Below are 24,078 nucleotides of genomic sequence, written 5' to 3' on the forward strand. Positions count from 1 at the left end.
CTGGGCTTTGGTTTTTCTTCTCCTCCCTGAACTCTCACCCTGTTTGCCCCTGGTCCCTTTCTTTCCTCGTGATGTGCGCATCCCCGCTCAAGTGCAGCTCTATTGTTAATTTTGTGGCAGGCCTTTTTCTCTTCACCTCGCAGACTCTCCCCCAGCTGGGGAGGAACATGTATCTACTCTTCAGGAAATGCTGTCCTTTGGGTGGAAAAGGACTGGCTTCCTAGCAGTGCCAGAATGAAGCTCCTTCTCTACTGGAAACAAACAAAACCCCTTTATCTGTGGAACTTCCTGTTTCCTCGCTGAAAGCTGTGCTTTTCAAACATGAGGCATTAAGCCAGGGGCACATGGAATCATAGGATAAACTGGGCACGTCTTCCTGGATGTCACTCAAAACTTCGGGGGAAAATGGTTTTGAATTCTTCTTCCTCATAAAAACAATTGCCGCATATGAGTTGAAGCACATTCTGTAGGGCAACCTAAAATTCACATGGCATTCAAAGATTAAACAGGAGATGTAAAAATTTTATGCTTCTGATAAGCTGCTTTGGGTTATGTCTTCAAAATTCCTGTGGTGTCTTTCCACTCCTCTGCTGTTAGGAAGTACTTCAGTCGAGAATTTTGAACAGCACATAAAGCAGTCCTTGGAAGTAGCAGATTTCTGTGAGTTTCACCCAGTGAATTCGGCACCTAGGGTTGATTTAATGAAGTTGGAGAAAATTTTGAAATATTAATAGAGATTTCTTTCCTCCTCACTCTTTAAAGTTTCCCTATGTCCTGCTTATTCTGTTATTAATCTATTGCTTGGGGAGCATTTGGATTGTTACAGCAGGAATGTAAAGATAAAGAAACAGTCAGGGATCCTACTGAGAATATAAATAAATAAATGAATGAATGAATTTAAATTCATAATAGAGACAGGCATGACTTTTGATTTGTAAGAGCTGGGCTTTGAACATCAAAAGCAAATCTTTGAAGGAATCAAGGTGTTATGGGTTGAATTGTGTCCCTCCAAAATTCGTAAGTCCTAAACCCTAATACCTGAGAATGTGACCTTATTTGGAAATAGGGTATTTATAGAGGTATTCAAGTTAAAATGAGGTCTTTAGGATTGGCTCTAATCCAATAAGCCTGATGTCCTTATAAAAGGGGAAATTTGGATACAGAGACACTCATAGAAGGAAGATGATATGAAGAGACATAGAGAAAATGGCCATCCATAAGCCAAGGAGAGAGGCCTGGAACAGATCCTTTCCTAATCCCTCAGAAGGAACCAACCTCACTAATACCTTAATCTTGAACTTTAGCTTCCAGAACTGTAGGCAATAATTTTTTGTTGTTTAAGCCAGTTTATGGCAGCCCTAGCAACCTAAGACTCAAAACATAAAAGTTATGCCATAAGCAACAGATTGGAAATATCATGTTCCATCAAATCTAGATGTCATTGGGACTTCCCTGGTGGTCCAGTGATTGAGACTTCGCCTTCCAATGCAGGGAGTGTGGGTTCGATACCCGGTTGGAGAACTAAGATCCCATATGCCTCGTGGCCATTAAACCACAACATAAAGCAGAAGCAATATTGTAACAAATTCAATAAAGACTTAAAAAAATACATTAAAAAACAAATCTGAGATGTCATCAGTTGGAGGAGCTGTGATAGAGCTTATATTGCCATGGGTTCATGGAAGGAGATCCAGTGTCCTATCTTTATGCAGTGGGCTGAGCCTTGAAGGTGGGGTGAGGTGAATTCAAGAGCAGGGTCATTACTACTGTACTTCCCATTCCCACTGTTTCCCAGGGGGAAGCTCTGTAGAGAAGTTCTTTGTATCATAATGGTACAGGACCAGCAAGGTACAAAAGGTAAGGGTGGCATGTCTAAGTCTGAGACTAGAGTGTAGCTCACAACAGCATCCAAAACTCCTGGTCTTCAAGGTAGTTTTGAAGTAGCAAAGAGATACATGAAGTAAGAGACTGAGTGTGAATGAGCCAGCAAATCTGAATAAATTTGTGGTTGAGATGAAAAGAATGCGTATGACCCCTCTGGACCTTATGCTTGGAGGCCAACATGAGGACCAAAGACATCAGTGAAGAATTTGGTGAGGAGAGAGCCCAGTGACCAAAGATCAGGTGGGAGGAAAGCAGTGTGATGGAGGCCAGAGCAGGCACCATGTTTCCAAATGCCTGAGCCATGCTTGATAGAACTCTGGCAAGAAGGCTGATTATGGTGTGATATTTTGAATTGACAAGTTTTAGCTTGAAATGCTTACTTTTACCCAGAAATGACTGGGTTTACCTGGAAATAACCTAGATTAAATTTCTAACTTTGGAGGGAATTGTGGGGGAGGTGTCCCAAGACAAATTATTAATTCTGATTAAAGTTAATTTGAGAAAAACATATTTGACTTTATACATTTGAGTATAGATTTTAAATTCTTTTACACAGTACATTAATTTTTACTTCTAGCCCATTACCTCCCACATTATATGGATTTCGCTTGCACCAAAAACACTCAATTGTTTGTCTTATCCATTTCCCCTTGGTTTCCTAATTTGCTTTGGGTTACAGGCCACTGAGAATGTGATGAAAATTATGACTGCTTTCCCTAGAAAAATGCACATATGCACATACATATCAAATTTGGCATACAATTTTGGGGACTTCCCAGATACTCTGAAACCTCTCACAATGTCAAAAAATGGAAATAAGAAGTTGGTTTGTGTTAATAGAAATATATTAAGAATTCTGGTTTAAGATGACAGACTTTACATTCATTTGCTTCCCCTGCCTTCCTAGAACCCACTGAAATGACAGTTAAAGATATGTAGAAAAAAATGAATCCATGACAGCTCTGAAAACAGGAATGCGTGCCGTGGTTTGATAAGAGATTTCATCAAATTTCTGGAAGATGGAAATGAGATGGGCTTGCCTTCTATTATTTCAAGAGTGTAATATACCATAGGAATCCATGGCCTAGATCTCAAATGGGAGATTGTATTGGATGTGGGAGCCTTTCTTCAGACAGGTACTAGAACTGTTACATATAGAGGATAAGAATGAACTTTGAGGCAGCAATCTGGGTGGTTAACTAGAAGGATGTCCTCAGGACATTTTGGCTAAGTAGCTCCTTCCTTTCTTAGATGCATATAGAGCAATTTGAATTCTAAGAATTGTTTTCTGAACTTGTGAAAGATTTGCTAAAGGACAGTCCAAGTAATGAAGTTGGAGCAAAGAGCAAGGCAGACTAATATTTGAAGGAGGGCCACAGGATAAAATGGAAATTCTGGGGTAGAGCCAGAGGGTTAAAAAAGAGAGTCATCTCAGACTAGGAGGGAAATGCAGTTAAGTGCCCTACTTTTCTTTGACAGTGGTGGGGTTTCCAAATCCACCTTCCTGCTCCCTACCCAGGTATACTGAAGAGAAGGATCTCTCTACAAAAAGGCTACAATCTGCCCTCACATTCAGAGCAAATAGAGCCTTCTTAACCACAAAGGAAAATCAGGCAAGCTACTCACACTAATCTACAAAGTCCTTCATCAGTAAGTATAAATGGTTAACTAAGGACCACCAAATGTCTGAGGGAAATCAATGTCATAAAAGACAAAGATGAAGATAAACAAACAAGTCAGCTGAGTGGATAAGGAGATATGAAAAGCAATTTGAAAATATTCACATGGATGAAACAATGACATGCAGCTATGAAAGAGATGTAAAAAGAGGACAAAAAAATTCTCAGAAATTAAAAATATGATTACTGAAAATCTGAAAGTGTAGTAAAAATGTCTAAATAACAGAAAGGATGCTGATAATTTCCAAGGGAGTAAACAGGAAGATAGAGTTAAGAAAGTCTTTCAGGACCTAGAGCAAAAAGCTGGCAAGTATAAGAGATACGAAAAAAGACAATAGATATAGTTTGAGAAGGTCCAATATCTGTATAATTGACACAAAAGAAATAATCAAATAAATAATAAACTTTCTCTGAAAAATCAAATTCTTCAGTTAAAAGTGGCCACTGAGTACTAAGCAGGATAAATGAGAAAAGATTCAAACCAAGACACATTCTGATGAAATTTCACTACTCTGGGAATGAAGGCAAACACTGTTGAAGCTCTCAGCAGGAGGACAGATCGGATTATTCACAAGGAAGTGGGAAATAGATTTGCATATCACTTCAGTAATCAACAACAGCAGATGTCAGTATACGATGGAATAATGCTTTCAAAGTTCTGAAAGAAAGTAAACCAAGAATTCTATACCCAGCTGTGTTAATTAGTGTGCTTTTGACTGGAAGGAACAGAAAGCCAACCTCAAGTGGCTTAAGCGAGAAGGAAATGTATTATCTTACATTATGTGAAATTCAGAGATAAGGCATCACCAAGGTTGGTAAGTTAATCAGCTTAATAATGATTAATTATTAAGCTTAAAATAACAATCAAGGTTCCTGATTCTTCTCATTCTACTGTGTTATCCTTAGCTTGTTGGCTTTGTACTCAGGCTAGTTCCTCTCTGATGACAAGATGTCCACAGTCATTCCAGGCACCACAACCACAAATAACGGTTTCCAGAGGAAGACAAGAATGTCTCTTATTCAGAAGCTCCAACAGACTTTCCTTCATGTTTTGACCAAAATTTTTTCTTCTTCCTAAGCCGATCATTGGAAAAGTATAGCCATGATTGGAAAGGTATATCCAATCATTGGATGGCCACGATTGACTTAGACCAGTCAGGAGGTACCCCTTGTGGATACATGGCGAGGGAGTATACCCTGCATAAAAGAAGATCCTATTATGAAAAGTATGGGGGTGGGAGCAAATGAATATTGTGACATGCACTAGTACATCAGATCTTAGTTTCCAGACTAAAATACATGATGGAAAATTTGTTTATTATGGTTTATTTGGAGGAAATGGGGGATGGGAAGACTGTGGAACATCTACTAATGATCCAATGATCTTTTCTAGTGGTAAGCCTTCACTTTTACCCTGCTGTGACCTTAAAGCTATCTGTGCAGAACCATTTTATAGAAAAATATCTAGATCTGGAAATTCCCAGGGAAATCATAAAAAAGAAACTAGTTATGAGAGACTGGATACCTTACTTCCAAATCACCAGCCAAGAAAATGTCACAGGTGTTTGGCAGGATGTCACATTTCCCACTTTAAGCTGGAAGCAGAAGCATTGAATTTTAGTTAACTCTGATGATTGTGCAATTTAACTAATAGTCTTAACTTTTAAACACTGGAGAAAGCTTTATTTGAGGGGAAATATTTTCAGTTGCATGCTGCATTCAACTGACGGTTAAGCTTTCTACACCCAACACCTTCACTACTGATTCATAGTGTGCTTCTAACAATTCACTCTTTCTTGAATGTTGATTGCAAAGCAACATCATCAGAAGGATGATCTTCAGAAGGATGCACTGTGGCACTGGGACCTTAGGTGAGGTGCTAGGGCACCAGTCCTCCAGCCTTCCATGAGAAATGGAAACTTCTCTTGCGTTCATAAAGGTAGCCCCTCACTCGAGTCTTTACAAAATAAAGGAAAGCTGTGCACCCCCAAATATTTGTTTGCCTGACTCATTTAATCATTCAGCAAATATATATGAGGGTCTACTATGTGTCGGACACTATTCCAGGCTCTCTTAGTGGACAAAACAAATTATAGTCATGGAACTTACTTCCTACTGGAGGGAGACATTCAGAAAACCCTATATAGTAATAAGGAAATTATTTGTTCTTTAGAAGGAGATAAAAACTCTGGGAAAAGTAGAGCAGGGTAAGGGGAATCAGAGGTACAGGGTAGGCCTCATTGAGAAGGTGACGTTGGAGCCAAGTCCTGTAGGGCGTTGGGTGGAGGGGACAGTGCTCCAGGCAGAGAGAATGGCCAGGACAAAGGCCCTAAGGTGGGCGCATCCAGGACAGCAAGGAGGCCTGTTGCAGGGGAGGTTTCTCTTCTTCGCTGGTACAGATACTGTTTGAAGCAAAGTCTCTAGAACTGTGTGACAGGAATGCTTACAGATAAAGCTAACATTTGAAGCAAATATTAGGAGCTATAATGTTTACTAAATGAGTTGCTGTAGTAGCACCTCGGGAAACAGACTGCTGGGCTGTACCCCTAGGGTTTCTGAGCCAGTTGGTCTGGGGTGGCGGCTCCAGAATTTTCCTTTCTAAGTTTCTGGTTGAGGCCGATGCTGCTTCTTTGATCACTAAGAGAACCACTGCTCCACGGAAAATGGGATTTCTCTAAGAGTGAAGTCTGTGGTACGTTTTAGGTATAGTTTATTGACAATTTGTTTAGGGATCTATCTTTTACATAAATAGAGTCTATTCCTCAGTAGTTTGTACAGTCATATGTTGTGAAGCTCGAGCGGCCATCTGGTCCAACTCTTTGCCTTTTGGGCAATCATTTTTACCATTTTAAACCCCATTTTTACTAATGAGGCAGTCAGGATGCAAAGAGGTTACGGCTTTTGCCCAAGTCACATACTTAAGTTTTGGAAGAGTTGCTGGTATGTAAAAGTAATGAAAATTAAGCTCCCCTCTCTTCCTTGTTTCTAGAACCAGGAGATGCAAACCTACCTAAGGTTTGCTTTCTAATTGGGGGAGGGGCACATTTTGGTTTTGACAGAGAAAACTGGAACTCCCAAGTCCCTGCTTTATCTTTGCCACATTTTTAGCCCTGGAATGCACTTTGGACTCTGCCTGTTTGGAGTTCATGTGCTTCTAGGTTTCTCCCTTGGCCCTCTGATTCATTTCCTTGGTTTACTTTCCTCTCCTCTTTCCTCCTCAGTTCCGCTCCCTCACCTGCTGTCATCCTCTCTGTGAAGGAGGTCCTTCTGCTGGGAGAGGCGGCCAGGCTCTATCCAATGACTGGCCTCCTCAGCAGTGACAGTGTGGAGGGGAGACCTGCCGCACAAGATGCCTCGTCACTTTGCCCAGATTTAGTACCTAACCCGGGATATTTGCATTGATTTGTTCCTTTTTTTTTTTTGGTGGCAAGATTTGTGAGATAGAAAAACTACACTGTTTTGTTTTTTTTTTTTTAGAGAATTCAGGAACTTTATTTGCAACAACTTTGTGTGTGTGTCAGGGGGTACGGGGGACACAGCTTGAGGCCAATGAATCCCCTCAATCAGAATGTATAGGTTAAACAAAGCTGTTAAAAGGTGGAAAAACTACACATTTAACAGCAGCTTAATTTAACTGAAGTCTCAAGTTTATGTCTGCCCAATGCATGTCGGAGGTTTTTCTCTTTACTGTGCCCTTGAGATACTGATAGTGACATTTTTTGCCCTAAGGAGACATTTGCTCATTGAATTGGTCCCTTTAACCTCCCTGCACCTTAGTTTCCTTGTCAGCAAAGCAAGAGACATGATCCTTCTTTAGAAAGGAGACCTTGGGAGGTTCTGAGGCACTATGGCTTGGTTCCCTGCCAATCTGGGCCGCCTCAGGGGAGGGGCAAGATTTCAGGATCTGTGCCAGGAAGGAGTGCCTGAAAGACTTGCTTCCCAAAGCGATTTCTCTTCCGTCGCCATGGCCCTCTCTCTGGATCCACTGGCCTCAGGGTGTGTGGACAAGGACCTCTCTGCTGAATTAAGCACAGGGTACTTTGCAGGGGCTCAGAAGACAATGAGGACTCATTTAGACTATGATTTTTTCTCCCCTTTTGCATGATATTATCTTTGAGAAGCCAACTTTTTTATTGAGGTATAGTTGATGTACAATATTATATGTTTCAGGTGTATGACATGTGATTTACAATTTTAAAAGTTATACTCCATTTATAGTTATTATAAAATATTGGCTATAATTCCTGTGCTGTACAATATATCCTTGTAGCTTGCTTATTTTATACATAGTAGTTTGTACTTCTTTTTTTAAAAATATTTATTTATTCATTTATTTGGTTGCACCAGGTCTTAGTTGTGGCATGAGGGCTCCTTAGTTGCAGCTCCTGGGCCCCTTAGTTGTGGCATGTGAACTCTTAGTTGTGGCATGCATGCGGGATCCAGTTCCCTGACCAGGGATTGAACCCAGGCCCGCTGCACTGGGAGTACAGAGTCGTATCCACTGCATCACCAGGGAAGTCCCGTAGTTTGTACTTCTTGATAGCCTATCTCTATCTTGCCTCTCCCCTTTTCCCTCTCCCTACTGGTAAGGGCTAATTTGTTCTCTATATCTGTAAGTCTATTTAGAAACCAACTTTTAAATCTTAATTTCTATATAGGTCACAAATATTAAAAAAGTTAAAATATTAGTTAGCAGTTAAGAAAATTAAAAAAACCCAAATCCCTGGAAGGCAATAATGAATGACACTATTAAAATTTGCAATCTCCTTAGCCATGATAAAAATCTCTTAACAAACTAACAATAGACAGGAATTCCTTATTCTGGTAAAGAGTATCTACTAAAACCCTGTGGCAAATATCATCCTTAGTGATGGGACCAGGAATGTTACAAGAAAGCCTGCTGTCCACCGATTCTATTCAACATTTTACTGGAGGGCCTAGCCAGTAAAATAAAACAATAAAAAGAATGATGGGCTTCCCTGGTGGCGCAGCGGTTGGGGGTCCGCCTGCCGATGCAGGGGACACGAGTTCGTGCCCCGGTCCGGGAAGATCCCACATGCCGCGGAGCGGCTGGGCCCGTGAGCCATGGCCGCTGAGCCTGTGCGTCTGGAGCCTGTGCTCCACAACGGGAGAGGTCACAACAGTGAAAGGCCCGCATACCAAAAAAAAAAAAAAAAAAAAAAGGAATGAAAAGGCACAAATATTGGATTGGAAAGGAAGAAATAAAGACCATCATTATTTGCAAGTAATATAATAATTATGTATTTAGATAATCCAAAAGAATCTATAGGCCTTTATCAAGACCACTGACACAGGATAATATTTTAAAAATCAATTATATTTCTATATGCTAACCTCAAATAAATAAAAATTGAGCTTAAAAATGGCATTTACAATGGCATCAAAACCATAAAATAGTCTGAAATAAAGCTAATAAAAGACATGTAAGAGCTCTAGATGGAACTATAAGCATTACTGAGATAAAGAAAACCTAGATAAATGGAGGGTTATACCATGTTCACAGATTATAAAGTCAGTATTTTAAAGATGTCAACTCTCTCCATGCTGATCTATAGGTTTGGTGCAATCCTAATTTTAAAAAACAGCCACATTTTTTTCTTACAGAAATTGACAAGTTGATTCTAAAATTTATATAAAAACAGCCAAGGCAATCTTGAAGGAGAACAAAATTGGAGTAATTACACTGCTAGGTATCAAGATCTATTATAAAGCCATAATAATTAAGGCAGTATTTGGCACTAGAAAAGACATATAGACCATTGTAACAGAATATAGTTCAGAGATAGACTGACACACAAATGGTCACCTGGTTTTTGACAAAGGTGACACTTAAGTGCATATATATATATATATATATATATATATATATATATATATATATAGTTGATCTGTACAATGACAATCCAGATTAATTACAGATCTAAATATGAAAGGCACAGGAAAACATCTTTATGACCTTAGGGTAAGCAAAGATAAGTAAACAGGACACAAAATGTACTAACCATGATAGAAAATATTGACTTCATTAAGAATAAGAACTGTTCATTAAAAGACACCATTAAGAGAATGAAAAGGCAGTCTACAGAGTAGGAGAAGATAATTGTAATACAGTTGACGAAGGATTCACATCAAGGATATATAAAGAACTCCTACAAATCAATAAAGAAAGATGGAAAACACAGTGGAAAAATGGACAAAAGCATTGAACAGGAATTTCACAATAAGGGCTATCCCAATGGCCAATAAACATTAAGAAAAGGTGCTCAATGGCATTAGTCATCAGGAATTTCAAATACCCACGTACCCACTGAAGTTTAAAATTTAAAAAAGACAATAGCAAGTGTTGGCAAAGATGTAGAACAAGTGGAGCTCTCATATACCATTGGTGGGAGCATAAATTGGTACAACCATTTTGAAAAACCCTTTGGCAGTATCTACCAAAGCTTAATATATGCATATTATTCTGTGATCAAGCAGTCACATCCCTAGACACATATCCAACAGAAGTGTGGACATCTGTTCCACAAGATATAAGTACAAGAATATTTTTAATAGCTCCAAACTGGAAGCCACCCAGATTTCCATAAACATTAGGATGGATAAATAATTTGTGATATAAAAATTTTGCAGTCTCATCTTAGGATTGTTAACAAATGTCTTTCTTGTTTTCACTGTCCAGCCACCATGTGTGGGCAAAGTGCCAGAATCACTTAGCCTCCAGAACTTGCCCCAGGCAGAAGCGGGAAACCCCTCATGGCCCCATGGCTCAATCTTCTGTATGAGCACATGGGCAGGGTGTGTGGGGGGACCTGCAGGCAGAGTGACATCTGAACACTCTCTATTTGGGCTGCTGGCTTGTCTGTAGGAAAGTGAAATTCTTGGGGTCTGACTGGTCCATGGAGGCAGTTCACAGGTCTGGAGCCCTCTCTGCCACAGCAGGTCCCAGTGGATTGGTGATCAACACTGATGGTGCCCGGCTGTGGTCTGGCATCTATATTTAAAGCACCACCAGGTGATTTTAAGGTACAGCCAGGACTGAGAGCACAGTAATCACAGGGAACTGACTGCCTCTGAGTCTGCTTTTGCAGACGTCTCTCAGGGCCAGTCTCCATCTTTCCTGGCACCTGGGCAGGTAGGGGGATTTCCCAGCGAGTGTGGCTGTCATCTGAGCAAGTGAGTGAAACTACTCGACTGATGTGACTTGCCACCCCTTCGTGACTGACACAGCCGGCAGGAGTCTGGGCCGTGAGACAGACCCCTCTGGTTACCGTGGCTGCTGGGCCATCTGGGTCTGTCTCTCTGAGGCCCCTGTTCTGAAGGTGTCTGTTGAGAGGCGCTGTGGTGGACGGCATGGGTGGAGGTGATAGTTTGGTCCCATCTTGGCAAGACGTTCTCTGCGTCAACGGGCGGCGCTCAGACAATTGCTGATTGTCACATTGTGTGGCTGATGCCTTTCCTTTTTTTAAAAAACATAAAGACCTACTGTTTCTAAAGAGAACTGGCAATGAACCAGAATACTGTGAGGTGAACACTTGCTTAGTGGGGGAAGGCGCTGTTTGCAATTTGGCTACTTTTAGTGCATATGAGCAGGGGCCTGGGCACCCACAATCAGAACTTATGCAGGTCATGTGCTGGAGAGTGGTCCTGGAGAACCCCTGCCTCACCGGGGTTAGCCCTGTAGTTAATGGATTGTGGGGACATGCTGGGGGTTCCTGGGAAGGGGGCCAGGGTACGGTAGGCAGTGGTGGGACAGTTAAGAGACTTAGGTAATGGCTATTTACTAAACAGTAAAAAAAAAAAAAATCACTATTTACCAACCAGTATGCCCGTAGGGGTGCATACTGTCCAGATACCAGGTCTGCTTGTAAAAGATGCTAAAAACTCTAGTTAACCTCAGCTAGAGTGTGAAACGAACCAGGGCTAGGTGGAAAGTGAGGGCAAGGCTGAGTCTGTCTGGTCATTGTCCTATGTGTCCTCAGGGTCTAGCCCAGGGCTGGGCACATAGTAGGTGCACAATAAATACATTCTTGATCCCAGAACCTGGTCTTTCAGCCCTTGTGACTCTCCTAGTAATAGGTGGCCACAGAAGCCATAATATTAAAGAAACACTATTGAACATGACAATGAGCCGCCTCAGGTCCTGTGTAGAAAGGTTATCCCCACATGCCAGGCTGCCTTTGTGGGCATGGCATCTGTGGGAGGGAGAGGATGTTTTCATGCCACTAGTTTAGGAGGAGCTCTTAATCTGGATTAGTTAAAGCAGATCGCTCCCAGCCTCTCTTGACTGTGTGTCCTGGTGTCCTACCCAGTGTTGAGGCTATGCCCACAGTTTCATGCTTTGGAGCTGACAGTTCTGTCTAGATTATGTTATTATACATCTGCTTGCTTGTTCTCTTGAAGATTGCTTCATTTCAGTGTAGTATTCATCACTGTCTCTTTTTTTCTGTCCCCTTGCTCTCCATTTTTACTTTATGATTTATCTTGAGTGGGTGCACTCCAGGGTGGGGGTTAAGAGCACAGACTCTGGATCTGGACTGCCTGGGCTCAGTTCAGTGCAGCTTTCCATTTTGAACATTTCGTGAAAACCTTTGTCAGGTGAGTTGTTTAGGTGCTGGCTTGAATGTGTCTTTAGTATACCTCTCCGCAGCATATATTGTAGGAGAGCTGTCACCCACCAGCAGTCCTCCCCAGCGTGTGAGGCACACCACACTCAAGTCTGGGGGACTATGAAGATGTATTCCCACATTTGAGATGGAAGAAATCCCCCCACATATCTGGGAGATAGACTGTGATGGTTAAAGCTGTATGTGACCAGCATACTCTCCCATCCTCCTCTGCTTCCTTTGGGAAGCTGCTACCCCATCTCATGTGGTCCTGGTGGGGCTGTCCATTAAGGTGATGTGTACTACCTTCTGCTGTCACGTGGACATGTGATCTACGCTGGGCCAACCCTAGTATGACATCTCCTCAGTCACGGTGAGAGGTTTAGGGATGGGTGTGTTTCCCATTTGGGTCACAAAGATGCCTCCCTGAGGCTCTTCTACTAGATCTAGTGGGGAAGACGGTGCTCTTCATTTATGCTAGCAAGTGGTAGCTAAGCTTCTCAATATGTGAGTTAACAGGTTTCCATTTTTTACTAGTTTGACTTGGGTTTCTGTTAACTGCAGTTAAAATAACCCTGTCTAGCAGAGTTCAGAAATGTTTGAAGATGCTAGATTTTCTAGAGTGCCCTGACATGGCCCCATAAGAAAACACGGGAAAAAGGATGGATCAAATTGCTGTCTGGCTTGACTTTCTTGATGACTGAAGAGTGGGTCCCCAAGGCATTTCTTCTGCGACTTGATCACTATCCTTATTGGATGTCACAACTAACTCTGTCCTTTACGTTGTGTTCCCTTTTCTTGGAATGCTGTTCCCTTTGACTTCTTAGCTTCTTGTTAGCTTATTCATCATTCAGAGTTCCACTCAAATATTTCTTTTCTGATACCGTCTCATCCTGCTAGTCAGATCCCTTCTTTTCTGTCTCTGAATTCCCCCAGCTCTTTAATTTTTCTCTATTTATCTCAACTCCATTATGCCCTCTGGAGTTTTCCTGGCTTTGAGATTCTAATGGTAATGGCTTGAATGCCCATTGATGTGAGATGCAGACCTGGCCTGCTGATGAGATCCTGGGCGGGACTGTCGGGGAGGTACTTATAAAAACTTTACCTGTATCTCCCTCTAGCACTTTTATGAGTTAATTTTTTAATTTACCCCTTTGCTCCAATTCTAATTTCTTTTGATTTAATGAGTGAGACTGGGAATCTAATTCAGGGACTTTAAAAAAAATTATCATGGAGGATTTTTACTTCTTTATTGCGTTGTTTTATATTTTCTAAATTTTCTACAATGAGCGTGTGTTGCTTTTGTAATTAGAAAAAAGTATTAAAAACAAGAAAAATGATTCCCAGTTATGTAGATGGTATCAAAATAAGAGTGGCAGAATAGCCTGAGGGAAGTGCTAGGGACAGCTTGCTTTATCTTCTAGCAATCTTCTTGTACTGTAGGAGACATAAGAAACCCATTTGTTAACTAATGCCTGATTATTTCAAATATTTCTAACGTTTTGAATGGTCAGACCTCAAATAAGGGTTTATGATCTTATTTTCAGTGATCAGCTTTGGCATCCAACACTGTCTAACATAGATGCTCAATTTCACATTTGGCAGAACTAAGCCACATACAAACCACTTGCTCTCAGGATGTTACATATATCTGCCTGGTGGTGTACAAACGTCCATTTAAAGTAGAAGGCAGAGGCCTCTCTGCAATGCTCAGTATTCTCAAAGAATATATAAAGTTGAGCAAAACCCATGAAGTCGTGAGGGTATACCCTTCGCTTAATTTCCCCTCCTTATTTCATAAAATGTGCTAAATATCCAGGATCAAAAGTGGAAGGAAACAGACAGTGATGATCAGTTGAATGGGGCAAAATTCAACGTCCAGTCTCTTGAAGGTACAATAGTGAGGCAAAAATGATTGAACACAATACTTAATTTAGAGGAAGTTAAGATACAATACAAACTTTTTTGACATGAAATGTGAACCGAACGTCTTACGTTCGTGTTTTATGGTATACTGGCTTTCCTTTTATACATTAATGTTATATTCTACCCCCTTGCTAATCCTTATTTTTAATAGTCAAGCTTTTAACACTCTAAGGGGCGTTTTGTTCCTTGAAGTTAAGCCAGATTACCTTAGGATATTTTACAAACACATCCATTGAAATTGCTGACTTCTCCAGTTTTGACAATTTACTAAACTGATATAACAGGTAGTTCAATTTAGCCGCTGTATGGAGAGCAATCGTTTAGCACAGTTTGATATTTAACACTGCAGCTTAACCATAACAAATACAATTTATGCTAATATGTTCTATTCAGGCCTGTTTCCAACAAAGCCTACAATTTAGCCACTTCGAGTTCTCAGAACTGCTGTTTACTAATAATGCTTGATTTCAACAGAAAAAAACATTCCTTCAATTCAAACAACATGGGAAACTCGTATTTTGAGGGAAGTTAATCATTTGGTGATTCTTTAATCCTCATGCTGAAAGTTGGTTGTAATTTTCACATCTCCTCTGTTTTCTTTCTTCATGTTACATTATGTTTTGGACCCTTACAGAATAAAAACGAGTACAGCGTGTTCACAGTTTATGCAAGGGATGCATTCTGAAAACACTCACATAATTCAAAACTTACACAATTCGAGTCTACTTCTCTCAGAGGGATAAATATAAAGTAGGATTTGCTTGACTGTGCATGAAGAGAAGAGGTATTTATTGTTTTATATGACACTAAAATTGGCCGAAACTGCGACTGCACTGCGTATCCTTTGCCTCCGCTCTCACGTCTGTGGAATCATTAGACTGTTCATCTCTTTGTGTGCTTATGCTGCTGAGTGAAGAATGGGATGGAGCTCCTTCCTACCCATGGAGCAGCTACAACAGGGACGGTGGTGGGACATTAAAAACATGCCACAAAGTCATTGGCACTCCTTCCATTGAGAGGCTGGTCTGTGCCCCTTCCTCTTGAATCAGGGCTGGCTGTGGTTGCTTTGATCAACAGTGTAGAGCAGAAGTGACACCGTGTGACTTCCAGTATGTAGTAGGCAGAATAATGCCCTTCCCCTGCTCCTTCATAGATATCCACATCTTAATCCCTAGAATCTGTGAATATGTTACCTTATGTGGCAGAATGGGCTTTGCTGATGTGATTAAGTTAAGGATCTTGAGATGGGAAGATTATCCAGGTGGGCCCAGTGTAATCACAGGTGTCTTTATAAGAGGGAGACAAGAGTGTTAAAGAGAGATTTGAAGACGGTACACTGCTGGCTTTGAAGGTAGTGGAAGGGGCCATGGGCCCAGGAATGCAGGTGGTCTCTAGAAGTTGGAAAAGACAAGGGAATGAATTCTCCCCTAGCGTCTTCAAAAGAAATTCGGCCCTGCCAACACCTCAATTTTAGCTCAGCGAGATCCATTTGGGACTTCTGACCGCTAAAACTGTAACCCAGCAGTTATAATCTCTCTCAACTTAATTTCTCTTCACCTTTCATTAAACCCACCTCCATCCTTCCTTTTGCTTAGGATAAAGGCTTTGGTGCCTAAATATTTTGTATGATGTGTGTGTGTGTGCGCTTGTGTGTGTGTGTGTGTGTGTGTGTGTGTATATATATATATGTATGTATATATAAGTGATATCTGTATCTATATATTTATATCAACTTTCTTTTGGTATTTGCATTATGTATCTTTTCCAACATTCTATATCTTTATATTTTGTACAGGTCTTTTGCAAATGGCATATATACATCTGGATTTGGTTTTATATTCAGTCTGACAATTTGATTTTTAGCTGGAATATTTAGTTCATTCATATTTAATGTTACCTCTGATCTATTTAGGTTTACATCTCTTATTTGGGCTTGCTGTTTTTTCTGCCAATTTCTATGTTTTGTTTTCTTTCCTCTCTTGCCTCCTTTTTGGTTATCTCATATCATTCCATTTTTTTTCCTTCCTGGTTCTGACTGTATGCACTCTATTTATATTTAGTGATTCCTCTGGAAGTTATAACATACATGCTTCACTCATCAAAGTCTAAAATTAATTAATAAATTTCTTTACCCTCTTGAATTTCTTTACCCACTAAACCTCAGAACACTTTGATTTCATTTACCTCCCTCCTGATTATAAATTATGTTGTCATGCATTTTATTCCTTAAAAAAAAACCTCACAAGGCATTTTTTCTGTTTATGCAAATAGTGTCAATTTAGAGTTGTTTACATCTTTGTTACTTTTTTAGCTCTTCTTCCTTCTTGTAGCTCAGATCTTTCATCTGGGATTACCGTTCTTCTTCTTGGAAAAACATTTTTTAGAATTTCTTTTAGTGAGTATCTCCTGGTAGCAAATTCTCTCAGTTTTTGTTTGAAAATGTTTTTATTTTGCTCTCATTTTAAAAAGATGTTTTTGTTGAGGATACATTCCCAGATGGGCAATTGTATTCTCTCAATACATTGAAGATATCATTCCATTGTCTTTGGCCCCCATTGTTGCTATTGGGAAGACAACTGCCAGTCTTTCAAAGTAATCTGTCTTTTTTCTCCCGGCTGTTTTTAAGATGTTTTCTTTGTTTTAGTTTTATGAAGTTTCACTATGATGTGTCTGGAAGTGGATTTCTTTTCACTTACCGTGATTGTGTATCACTGAGCCTTTTGAATCTGTGATTGGCGTCTTTCATTTGTTCTGAAAAATTCTCAATGATTCTCTTAAAATATTGCTTTTATCCTGTTCTCTCTCTCTTCTCTATCTGGGACTTGGAATAAATGTATGTTGGACTGAATCCTCTCTGTATCTTAACATCTTCTCTGTATGTTCTCTGGTATTGTCTCTCTTTGCAATATTTTGGGTAATTTCTTTGAACTTTTTCGCTAATTCTCTCTCCAACAATGTCTAATCTGTTGTTAAACCCAGACATTGATCTTCTGTGCTTTTTTTTTTTTTTTTTATTCTGGAGATTCTCTTTGGTTATTTTTCGAATCTTTCATGATTTCCAGATTCTTGTTCCCTGCAGGTATTGTCAGGCTTATGCTTTATTTCTTTAAACAAAGTAAGCATGATTGTTGTATACTTTGTGTTTCATAATTCCCATAACACTAGTCTTGGCTGATGTGTTTCTGCTGATGTTGTCTGCTTATAATATGTTGTTTCCTAGGGTGCTTGGGTGTTTTTTCTCTGTGAGTTTCACATTGTCCTTCAAAAAGTAGTTTGTGGGAATTCTTTGAGGCCAAAGATGAAGGTACCCTTCTCCAGAGAGAATTTTTCTTTTTTTTGCTTCTGTCAGGTGCCTAGTCATTCCTGCTCCAATATCGTTTTAAAATAAATTTACAGCTTGATTTTTTTGGGGGGGGGCTACACAGGGGAAATACATTTTGCCAGTAAATACTTGCAAGGACTGCCTTTTCTCTTTCTCTAGTTATCCTTCTTACTTATTCCTTAACCCTCCGCAGATCGCTGCTCAAATATCGCATCAGTGGAGCCAGCCCTAACCACTCGATATGAAATACTATCCCTGGGTAGCACTACTTTCTAAACTACCTTATTTTCTTCATAGTACTCTTTACCACAGAGAATGCTCTGGAATTACTCATTTATTTGTTTATTGAGTGTCTCCTTTCACTATCATGTATGACTAAATGAACAGTATCTCAGACACTCAGAATCCTTTAGACATGATTCAATATAGTAGAGCAGATAGATTTTTTTTTTTAAATCAGAGATATTGGAAGTACAAAATAGCATCTGGAATAATCTATTGCCCTTTAGAGGTCTGCTTAGTTAAAAAATAAAACCTCTTTCTTTCCCCAAATCTAACTCATTTTTAAAAACATCACATTTTAAGTATAACTGATGAATAGTATTCATTGAATATGCTGCCAGAATGGCAGTACATATCTTAATAAATAGTTTGTTAAATGGGCAGTGATTAATAAATACATTTGTGCTAAAAATTTCCTAGTCAACAGAAAAAAATTGTATCCACGTGAGGGGAGCTGCGTTGCTTGTTCAACAAATACAGAACTTCTACGTTATGTATGGAAGACTCGCTGTTATGGAAATGAATATGATAATGTTTTTGTTAAAATAATATTCCGTGTCTTGTGCAAGGAAAACCCAAGCAGACTTCAGTTTGGCATAAAAATTGTCCTCCACTTCTGAACACTCAACAACTAGCTATTTATATATAAGTGGGCTCTCCTCTCTTAGAGATTTACTACGTTTTCTATTCTGAAGGGGCCTTAGAGAGCAGGTTGCTCTCTCCCCTAGGCTTTGTGATGAGGACCCTGAGGCACAGATAGCATGACATGAGAGAGGTTATGCTTAAGAGAGGATATTAAGATACAGAGACGAAACAGTCCAACAAACGTTTATTCAGAGTCCCAGACAGAGAAGGGAGAGCGAGAATGGGGTAAGGGATCTAGGTGTTGGCTCAGCAGACTTCCCATCCGCTATGGCTGCCTCCTACTCTATCAAGATCTTAACTTTGAACTAGAGAGAATATGTCTGTGACAAGTTGAGCATGTGTGGATCGCTTTTTAAACTCACTTCTGTATTCACAGAAGAGATTTGATATGTTAGCCCTGGGCTGAATGTTTTCCTACTGTATTAGGAGGCAAACGACCCCGTAGCCAACCGGACATGAGCAGACATCTAAGACAGGCCTCCTCTGAGCCACTATTCTTGGTGGCTAAGTGGGATGGCATGGCATCCGCTCCTTCTGGCTATTGCCCCTCCCTCCCCATGACCTGACAAGCAGGGCCAACTCAGCATTTCTCAGACTTAGAAGAAATATTTAGCAGGCCATTCAAGTTCTTTCCTATGGCCTGCATGATTCCGTGTGACCTGGCTCCTGCTTACCTCTTGCATATTTTCTTGCGCCACTATCATCAAACTACAGTCCAGCCTCTTCTGGAACTCACCATGCTTTTCATAGTTCATAGCCTGTAGCTAGCTTTCCATTCTTCCCAGGGCTGGCTCCTTCCCACCTGACCTTCCCTGCTGCTCTGTCAAAAGCAGGCTCTCTTTTGTTCTCTGTCTCAGCACTTTGTTTGTTTCTTATGTAGCACCTGTGACAGTTTGTAATAGTTTTATTTCTTTCTTTATCATTCATTCATCATTCATTCATTCATTCTCTGCTCCTTTACTAGATTGTGTGCCCCAGGAGGGCAGGAAAGTCATGTGTTTGGTGAGTGAGCCTATGGGCTGCTTGCATATAAAAGGCAACCAGTAAGCACCTGCTGAATGAATGAATATATGATGAAATGACCTCTCAGTTAGAGTTACCTCTGAACTCTCCGTCCTGTGGCTTGCATGGACCTTCCCCCTCATATCTGTCCATTAGCAAAATCAGATTTTTGTGTTAAAGGTGAATGAACTTTTTCACAACAAACAAAGCTTCTCTGCTATCTTGTCCTCCTTGGTTTCTCTTTATCTTCTTTTTTTTATCTCTTTATCCATCTCCTCTGCCTTCCAGGTGATTTTTTCCCCTCCTTTAAAGCTGGGCTCCTCACCATAGTTTTTCTGGAATGTTAATTCTGCTTCTGGATATTTCTCAGGCATTTTTAAGTTCTGAATTCGTTTTGCTTTTCTCTTCATTTCTCTTTAGCTCTATCATGTCAACTTTGATTTGACAGCTTTGATCTCTTTGTTTTTCTTTTCCACTCAGGCGATATTCCTTTTAAGTTTCCTTAGACATTATTATTTAAATTCTTCCCCATATTTTTTTTTTTCTTGCTGTTGTTGAAGAGCCCTTATTTGTTGTCTGCTTGTTCTTTTTTTTTTTTTTACCAAGGAAAATTCTACCCAGGCCTATTATTTGGTCCAAAAAAGTAGTATGAAAAAATTTTTTTGTTGATTCCTCTACTTCTTTACCTGGCTATGCTGGAATCCTCCACTTTGCAGGTGAAAGTCTGTATTTTTGTTAAGTCCTTCCACTGCCCATGGAAGGTGGGTCTAGGGCTGAGCCTTTCTGGAGGGTGGTCATCATCAGTAAACTTCGCTTCTTTTTTTCTCTTTCTATTTAAAAATAAAGCCCGCCCCCCCAACCCCAAACAGAACAAAACCTCCAGGAGCCACTCGTCCGCACAGAGGGAGGTGAATCACGGTGTCCTAGTGAGTCTCTTTAGCTTTGGTGTCCTGTTCCATCCTGCTTGGGGGTGAGCCAGCCACTTAGGAGTGTGGAACTTGTGGTTCCAGGGCTTGGCCTGGTGTGACTGTATTTTTTCTCCACCTACCTGCGCCTCTGTTTGCTGTTACTGTTTTCTGCTAAGACAGTTAATCTTTATTCTCTCATCCCATTCCTTCCTTCTCATTCACATTCTGGGGGAGGGTTGGCTCTATTTATCCGAGTGTCTTCACTTAAGGAAAAGGATAACGGCGCGCACCATGTTTTGAACTATTGAGTGTGTTCCCTGCTTTATAGTATTTGCGCTTGTCAAATACTATAATTTTAGATTGAGTTTTAAATGCATGGTGTTAATGAGTATCATTTCCTCCTTCAGGGAAGCACTCACGCTGGTCTTTTGTTTTGTTGGCATTTATTTGGTTCAACCAACATTTACTGGGCACCTGCTTTGTACCAAGCAGAGCCCTGGGAATACCAACTGGTCCCTCTTTGTCTTCCAATTTGTCAAGACCTATTTGTATTTTAACTGTTGTTTTCTAAATCGTCATGTTTAATGATGCACCTCCAATTCTATCACCTATTCTGTCAGCAAGTAATTAATGAAAACGTTAAATAGTACTGGGCAAGAACTGACCCTTTTGGAACTACATTTGTTAAATTCCCCCAAGCTGACATTTACACTGACCTGTTAATCAATTTTTTGTTCACTGGATACATAAATTATAGTTTTCCAGTTTCATGATGGGTAGGTCAAACAAGATAAAACCTTCAGCATTAAGTAAATTCCTCTCCTTGAAGGACACGAACCATCAGATTTATTTTCCAAACCATGCTGATTTTCACCCTAGCTGGAGCTGTTTATTAAAATAAATAAGAGCTGGCTTTCATGTTTTCCAGAGACTTTGAGCGCTACAGTAGGCAAGGAATTAGTTCCAATAACGCCTTTAACTGCTTTTGTTTGTAAGGAGGATTTTGTTATCTTTGAATTCCTTTTTGAATTTCCATTCTGAAAACTTTAGTAATAGTTGTCATTCAAGTCGATTCTGAGCTTTCCAGCCCCTTTGACATGAATGACATATATGGCTCCAGTTTCAATGCTGTATGTTTGTTGCTAATTAAAAACAAGCAAACAAGGAAAGCTTATAAAATACCACCATGAGGAAATCTACTTTGGAGGCGTATGCTTTGAAGTATATGTAGGGATACTCACAAGTGGGGTAAATATATTCCCATCCCCTCATCCTTTCATCCCCAAACATTTCTTTACTTTGAACGACTCACCTCCAGAAATACCTACTCCTCCCTCCATTTAAATTTTAGGTAAGGTGCACCTCTGTCCTATCTCCTAAAGCTGCTAACTGTTAGAAGTTTAGGCCCTAAAGGTGGAAGGGAACCCTTTGTTAATTTGGTCCTCCATGCATTCCCAGTGCAGAATTAAAGGCATGGCTCACAGTAAATATGCCTTTTGGGAGTCTTCCAAAATTAATGTGTTTAAGTTTTTAAAATATAATCCCAACAGGGAATGGTTCCTATAGCTAGGGGCTGTGCTTAGCCAACTGAGATAGGCATACTCTCTGAAGAAGTAATATGAAATGTTCAACATAATTTGTAGCCCCATACAATGGGCTTTACCCTCACCGGAGTATTGGCATAAGAATGAAATCCTGGCAAAGTGCAGGTTTTTCTTTTCTCCAGAGTGACTGAGTCTTAAAGTATCATGGTAACTTTACTGGACCACCTAGCTTCTGTGGTCATGCTTACTCTCCTAACCATTCCTGGATATTGGTTCATGATAATGTTGGCCTAATGTGAAATGGGATATTTTCTTTCCTATTTCCTGTCTCTGCCGTCACCTTTGAGAGGATGTAGAGGAGAGGGAGTCCCAGCATGATGAATCCAGGGGTGGAGCCATGAAAACATTTATTACATTTATTACACAAAACATTTATTACATTTATAACAGAATACAATTCCGTTTTCTTTCAGTGCCTTACATTTTCGTTAATCCTCACACAACTTTTTCTAGTGGATAAAGTCTCCATTTCACATATGAGGAGATAGTGGGGGGCGAGCCCCAGTGGTCCTGTAAGTTGGGGAAGGTCACAGAACGAGTAAGGTGTACAGGAGGACTCACGGCGGCCTTCGGAGTCCAGCCCCCTCCCCCCGTACTCAGCCCAGCAGGCCTGACGCAGCTGAGCCTCTGCCTTCATTTCCTCCCTTCTCCCTGTAGTCCAGGCTCCTGAAACCTTTTGACTTTATTTTCTGATGAGGCTCCTATGAGCTTTTTGCAGGTGGTGTTCTTTTTTTTTTTTGTGGAACGCGGGCCTCTCACTGTTGTGGCCCCTCCCGCCGCGGAGCACAGGTTCCGGACACGCAGGCTCAGCGGCCATGGCTCACGGGCCCAGCCGCTCCGCGGCATGTGGGATCTTCCCGGACCGGGGCACGAACCCGTGTCCCCTGCATCGGCAGGCGGACTTTCAACCACTGCGCCACCAGGGAAGCCCCACAGGTGGTGTTCTTTTGAGGTCTTACCCAGCCCTAGTGAAAGGCTGAGGTGATGCCAGGCTACCTGGAAGAGCTTGCTACCTTGGGGATGGCGAGCCTCGTGTCACCTGTTCTTGGCTTTTCACCCTCCTGGCTGCTCCTCTGAGGGAAGAGCTCCCCTTCTCCCCTCGTTCCTGGGCTCCACTTGCCAGGGCCCACCCGCGCCTTGTGACCACTAGGTACCTCCCCTTTCGCAGGGCAGTGGATCCTGGCTGTGCTTCTGACCCAGGCTTCTCGAAGCCTCGCTCAGCCATGCAGGATGAGCTCTGCTGGGCATGGCTTGCCCTGGTCTGATCTCAAGTTCTGGGCCCCAAGCTGAGACACCAGCAGGCCCGTCCCTGCCTTGCGTTCCTTCGGGAGTAGTATTTGCTCAGCTGCAGAGCTTCTGCCCCAGTGGAACTGTCCCCCAGGTTGTCTTTCAAGACATTTATCAGAGAAGAAAATGATGACAGCCTTTGCTCTCCCTGGGGCTTACCCATGTGTTAGTGTTAATAAGCCTTAGCTGTACCAAATCCAACAGCTCATGCCTGTGGACCTCAAGTGGTCCCATTCACAGCCCCCTTTGTAAAAACAGCTTTATTGCGGTACAGTTTGCATGCCATAAAATTCAGCAGTCTAAAATGTAAATATAATGATTGTGGAGCTGTGCAACTATCACCACAACTAGTTTTAGAATATTTCAATCACCCCCAAAAGATCTGTTGTGCCCAATTACAGTTCGTCTCCATCTCAGCCCCAGGAAACCTCTAATCTACTTTGTGTCTCTGCAGAGCTGCTTTTTCTGGACATTTCGTATAAACGGAATCGTACAATTCATAGTCTTCTGCATCTGGCTTCTTTGAATAAGCATAAGGTTTTTGAAATTCATCCATGCCATAGCCTGTATCAGTAGTCTGTTTCTTTTTATTGATGAACAGTATTCCAGTGTATGCAGAGCCCACATTTGGTTTATCCATTCACCAGCTGATGGCTATTTGGGCTGTTTCCGCCTTTTGGCTCTTATGAATAATGCTGCTGTGAACATGCATGCACACGTCTTTCTGTGGACACATGTTTTCATTTCTCTTGAGTAGATACTTAGGAGAGGGAATTGCTGGGGTCACAGGATAAGTTTATGTCTAACTTTTTAAGAAACGACGCAACTGTTTTCCCAAGTGGTCGCACCATTTTACGTTACTATCCGCAACACATGAAGGGTCCTGTTTCTCCACATCCTCGCCAATACGTTCCC

Source organism: Leucopleurus acutus (assembly GCF_964270905.1).
Source record: "Leucopleurus acutus genome assembly, chromosome: 2".
Taxonomy (NCBI): domain Eukaryota; kingdom Metazoa; phylum Chordata; class Mammalia; order Artiodactyla; family Delphinidae; genus Leucopleurus; species Leucopleurus acutus.